This window comes from Malaclemys terrapin, chromosome 13 (assembly GCF_027887155.1).
Source record: "Malaclemys terrapin pileata isolate rMalTer1 chromosome 13, rMalTer1.hap1, whole genome shotgun sequence".
In the NCBI taxonomy this organism is placed as follows: Eukaryota; Metazoa; Chordata; order Testudines; family Emydidae; genus Malaclemys; species Malaclemys terrapin.
The window spans coordinates 30,464,930-30,471,328 of NC_071517.1; positions in this window are offsets into that span (position 1 = coordinate 30,464,930).

Genomic DNA, 6,399 nt, shown 5'->3' on the forward strand with positions numbered 1-6,399 from the left:
AGAGACCTTTGACCTGCTCAAGAGTGTTACCCCACCGGGGAGTGGGGGATGCGGGTCCTGGAGCAGGACAGGCTGGGGAGGCCAGGGGAGGTGGGGATGGGGGGATCAGGGGCATCCCCCCGAATGGGGTGGGGGAGGTGTCACAGAGCCACAAGATCGGTGCTAATCCCCAGCTTTTAAACAGTCCCTTGGAGGATCCACTTCTTCAGTGGGCCAGACCTCCCCCCCGCCCCCCCGCCCCCCCGCGCGGGGTCCCACTCTTCTGCAAGGGGAGGCCACGCGGCCTCACTACCTCCTGGAGTGAGCCCCTGGGCTCCAGCCTTGCTGCTTCATGCCCTGAGCTCTGCCCAGCGAGTCCAGCTGAGCCAGACCCCTGGGCAGAGACCTGCCCACTCTGCAGGGCCCAGTGCGTTGTGGGGTGTCAGCTGTTCAGTGCTAGGGGCTACCATCGTTTTTCTGGATCCTCCATTGATTCAGGTCAATTTCAGCCAGTCCTCTAACAAGCCAGGCAGCGAGGTGACACCCCCCCTCCCCACATCTCTCCTGCGCTGTCCCAGGAGCAGAATTAACCCTCCTGCACTGCAAAGTACTGGGGGAAACTAAGGCATGCATTAGCATCAGAAAAAATATTACAGAAAATTCCCACTTTGTCACATGGAGGCCAGGGGGGTGAGGGTTGGGGAGCAGAGGGGAGGCTGGATGGGGAAGGGATCTGAGAGGGAATAGGGGATGGGGGAGGCCAGATGGTTTGGGACTTGGGAGGCACTGGAAAGCTAGCTATAGTGGGGGTTGGGGAGGCCGGGGGGCACTGTGGAGGCCATGTGGGGTGAAGGTTGGGGGACAATGAGAAGTCTGAGTGAGGTGGGGGTTGGGGGGCATGGGCCGCTGGGGAGACTGGGTGGGATGGAAGGTAGGGGGCAAAGGAGGAGGCCAGGCAAGGTGGGGGCTGAAAGGAGCAGGGGGACTGGAGAGGGTGGAGGGGGCGAGGGTTGGCAGGTGACAGGGGAAGCTGGGTGGAATGAGAGTTGGGGGGCACTGGGAAAGCCAGGCTGGGGGCAGGCCAGGTGAGATGGGAGTTAAGGGGAGCATGGGAGAGGCTGGGCAAGGTGGGGTGGGGAGGACACCAGCAAGCCCCCGTCAGGCTCTGGGGAACCAAGCCCACTCCTCCCTCCATAGCTCCGGACACATTGGCACAGCCGCCTTGACGTCCCTCAGCCAAGGTGCTGGCCGAACACCGAGGGGCCCAGCAAGGACGCTCCTGGCCCGCGCTACCTGCTCCCGGCGACTGGCCTTGACCCTTTCACCATGTGGCCGACGTGCGAGCCAGAGTGGCTGGCAGCTCCCTCCCCCAGAGCCAGGCCGGCTGCACAGTGCTCCTAGTGAGGCCATCACCGACGCACATGAATGGGCACCTCCCTGGGCCCTCCCTGCTAACTGGGGGGCCCTGCCACGCTAGGCAGAACCCCAAAGAGATTCCAGGCCAAGGCGTTCTGCCGACTTAGGCTTGTTGCCTGGCATTTCCATGCCCCACTAGCCCTAGCCCTGGTCTACACTACGGGGTTGGGTCGAATTTAGCTGCATTAGGTCGATTTAGAAATGACCACGTCCACACAACCAATCCCGTTCCGTCAACCTAAAGAGCTCTTAAAATCGACTTCTGTACTCCTCCCCGTTGAGGGGAGTAGTGCTAAAATCAACCTTACTGGGTCGAATTTGGACGGAAATCGACGGTATTGGCCTCCGGGATCTATCCCAGAGTGCTCCATTGTGAGCGCTCTGGACAGCACTTTGAACTCCGATGCACTAGCCAGGTACACAGGAAAAGCCCTGGAAACATTTGAATTTAATTTCCTGTTTGGTCAGCATGGCGAACTCAGCAGCACAGGTGACCATGCAGTCCCCCCAGAATCATAGAGCATAGAATGTTTCTATGCTCCCCCTATCATCTCCGTCCCTCAGGTTATCGCAGATTAGAAGGCAAAAAAAAAAAGCACTTGCGATGACATGTTTGCTGAGCTCATGCAGTCCTCCCGCACTGATAGGGCACAGCTTAATGCATGGAGGCATTCAGTGGCAGAGGCCAGGAAAGGATTAAGTGAGTGTGAAGAGCGGAGGCAGGACGCGATGCTGAGGCTAATGGGGGAGCAAACGGACATGATGAAGCGTCTGTTGGGGGAGCAAATGGACATGATGAAGCTTCTGTTGGAGCTGCAGGAAAGCCAACAAGAGCACAGACCCCCGCTGCATCCACTGTATAACCGCCTACTCTCCTCCCCATGTTCCATAGCCTCCTCACCCAGACGCCCAAGAACGCAGAGGGGGGAGGCTCCGGGCACCCAGCCACTCCACTCCAGAGGATGGCCCAAGCAACAGAAGGCTGTCATTCAAACAGTTTGATTTTTAGTGTGGCTACAATAAGCAATGTGGCCTTGAACTTCCCTCCTCCCCCACCCCACCCCACCCCATTGTCCGTTATCTCATTTTTTTTAATTAATAAAGAAAGAATGCATGGTTTCAAGAATGCATGGTTTATTTTGAAGGGGGGAGGGTGGTTGGCTTACAGGGAATTAAAATCAACAAAGGGGGCGGGTTTGCATCAAGGAGAAACACACACAACTGTCACACCAAAGCCTGGCCAGTCATGAAACTGGTTTTGAAAGCCTTTCTGATGCGCAGCGCGCCTTGCTGTGCTCTCCTAAACACCCTGGTGCCTGGCTGCTCATAATCAGACGCCAGGCGATTTGCCTCAACCTCCCACCCCGCCATAAACGTCTCCCCCTTACACAGTCACAGATACAGCAAGCAGCAATAACAATGGGAATGTTGGTTGCGCTGAGGCCTGACTAACAGCGCCAGTGAGCTTTTAAACATCCAAAGGCACATTCTACCACCATTTTGCACTTGCTCAGCCTATAGTTGAATTGCTCCTTACTACTGTCCAGGCTTCATGAGCCATGGGAGCCATGGGAAGTGGTGGAGCCGTACACCATGCCCTGGAGTTTGCTAGGAGCCGGGCAGAGAAGATGTTCCCAGAACCCCCGGCCAAGCTACATGTCCGACGAGGACGGGTACCAGTCCTACTGCACCGTCTGCTGCGAAGGCACCCAGGAGGACCAGAACAGATCCGCCGAGCTTGTCACTGGGGAGCAGGAGAGCAGAGTTGCAGGGGAAGTGGTGGAGCCATACACTGTGCCCTGGAGGTTGCTAGAAGCCAGGCAGGGAAAGATGTTCCCAGAACCCCCGGCCAAGCTACATGTCCGACAAGGATGGTACCCAGTCCTACTGCACCATCTGCTGCAAAGGCAAGGAGCTGCTGCGGTGTAGCAATGCCAGCTGCTGAAGGTCCTTCTGCGTTGAATGGTTGGAGGTCCGGGTAGGGCAAGGTATCTCGGCCAAGGCAAAAGAGCAAGAGCCCTGGAGCTGTTACATGTGTCAACCACAGAAGTGCTATGGGGTGTTACAGCACCGATCGGACTGGAATGTACGGCTGCAAGACTTCTTCACCAGCGACAAAAGACAGGAATATGATGCACCTAAAATCTAAAAAGGCCCTCACATTTCCCAGAGTCACTACCCTTAATAACAGAATGTCAATGATTGCATTGGCTACTTGGATCACAGCAGCCCCCACAGTAGAATCGCCCACAACAGCAGCGGTGATGGTGAGCTGAGCAGGCTCCATGCTTGCCATGGTATGGCATCTGCACGGGTAACCCACGAAAAAAGGCACAAAACAATTGTCTGCCATTGCTTTCATGGAGGGAGGGGCGAATGATGACATGTACCCAAAACCACCCACAATAATATTTTTGCCCCATCGGGTATTGGGAGCTTAACCCAGAATTCCAATGGGTGGCAGGGACTGCGGGAACTGTGGGATAGCTATCCACAGTGCACCGCTCTGTAAGTCAATGCTAGCCATGGTAGTGAGGACGCACTCTGCCGACTTAATGTGCTTAGTGGGGACATATGCAATCGACTGTATAAAATCGATTTCTAAAAATCGACTTCCATAAAATCAACCTAATTTTGTAGTGTAGACATATCCCTAGTTCAGCACCAGCTATGCCCGTCCTTCTCCTTGGAGAGCTTATTTTGCCTGGGCAATTGGTATAAACTGTACTGGCAGGAGCCCTCTCTGCCAGTCTAAGCTGCATCTCCTCCAGGAGGGTTTGCTGGTGTAAGCAGAGTCAGGATAAGCTCTACCCTGACATCTGGTGGTGAATTATGGTGAGGGTTGAAAAGAACTACTTTCTTTTCAGGGGCTGATCTTGTTTGCATAGGCACACCCACCCGCCTAGCCTCGGACAACAACTGAAAGTGGTTACTTTGGCTGGTGTGGGATCCCCAGATTCTCTGTTATTGGGGCAGGAAGAATAAAGTGTTGTTACCCTGATTCTGTGAATCAAGGCCAGTGGAACTGTTGTATGACAGAGGGACTCACCAGTAACTAAGTAGCACTTTTCAGAGTAGCAGCCGTGTTAGTCTGTATCTGCAAAAAGAAGAGGAGTACCCTCTAAGGTGCCACAAGTACTTCTCTTCTTTTTAAGTAGCACTTGTTAGACAAGAGGCATGGGTTACAAAACCCAGTGAATTGAGAGAGGCTGGGGATAGGTATGTGTACCTGATGGTATGGGCCCCCTTTTGGGGGCCTGGAACACCAGTTGCATTATCCCCTCTCTCCACTGTTGAATAGCAGAGCTAAGTTTGCTTCCATTAGGAGTCTAGCTAGAAGTTGTTGAACTGAATTCACTTTGGGCCAATGGTGCACCAGCACTGGGGCTCCCCTACTACAAGCTGAAATCACTAAGAGCTGAAATCACTAAAAGAGCTAAAATTGCTGAGCTGAGATCACTGAGTGCTGTATTAACCAGTGGGGGAGCCTGAAGATATATTGTTAAGCAGCTGGCAGAGCCGAGCAGTTTGTAGGACGGTTGGAGCGGCCCATGGAATAGCGAGCAGAGCGGAGCTGAGCCATTTTCGGGGGCAGCTGAAGCAGTTCATGGGACGGCAGGTGGAGTGGAGTGGCTGGCAGAGCTGAGCAGTTTGTGGGGCGGTTGGAGTGGCCCACGGAACGGGGAGCAGAGCGGAGCAGTTTGCGGGGACGGCTGGAGGAGTAGAGTGGAGCGGCGTGGCACGGCTGGTAGAGCGGAGCCATTCGTGGTAAAGGCTGCAGCAGAACTCCATGGAGAGGTGGGGCAGTCGGCCTCGGACTACGTAAGGTGCCCCTTAACATCCTGTGTGCCCCCCCCCGTTTCCGCCCAGGCTGGGGGGGTAAAACTCTGCAGATAAACTTTTGAACTCTGGGGCGGCACTGACCAGGGACAGAGACTTTGGGGTTGTTGGACTTTGGGGTGATTGGACTTAAGACCCTGAGGGGAAAAGGACACTGCCAAACTTACTTGGAGGTGGGTCTTTTGCTCATGGTTTGTGTTATGAATCCTGTTTGTGGTGTTTCCCCAACATAATGCCGCATTGTTTCCCTCCTTTATTAAAAGGCTTTTGCTACACTCAGACTCCATGCTTGCGAGAGGGGAAGTGGTATGTAATTGTCCCAGGTCACTGGGTGGGGGTTCGAGCCGGTTTTGCATTGCGTTATTGAAACAAAACCCCTAGATACTTAGGGTTACCATATGTCCTCTTTTTCCCAGACATGTCCGGCTTTTCGGCACTCAAACCCCCGTCCGGGGGGAATTGCCAAAAAGCCGAACATGTCCGGGAAAATGGCGGCTCTGCTCCTCCTCTGACTCTTCGGCTCTGTTTAAGAGCCAAGCTGCCCGAGCGCTATGGGCTTCAGGCAGCCCCCTTGCCTCCGGACCCCAGCCGCCGGCCAGGCACTTCCCCTCCCGGGCTCCAGCGGCGCAGGGTCTGGAGGCATGAGGGCTGCCCGAAGCCGGTAGAACTGGGGCAGCTCGGCTCTTAAACAGAGCCGAAGAGTCAGGGGAGGAGCAGAGCCTCCAGCCGCCGCGGCTCTGCTCCTCCCCGACTCTTCGGCTCTGTTTAAGAGCCGAGTGCTACGGGCTTTGGGCAGCCCCCATACCTCCTCACCCTGCTCCGGGAGGGGAAGTGCCCGGCCGGGGGCGCAGGGTCCGGAGGCATGGGGGCTGCCCGAAGCTGGTAGCACTCGGGCAGCCCGGCTCTTAAACAGAGCCGAAGAGTCAGGGGAGGAGCAGAGCCTCCAGCCGCGGCGGCTCTGCTCCTCCCCGACTCTTCGGCTCTGTTTAAGAGCCGAACGCTACCGGCTTCGGGCAGCATCCATGCCTCCAGACCCTGCGCCCCCAGCCGGGTACTTCCCCTCCCGGGTTCCGGCGGCGCAGAGTCCGGAGGCAAGGGGGCTGCCCGAAGCCCAAGCGCTACCGGCTTCACGGTTTTCCGGGCAGCCTCCAGACCCTGCGCCCC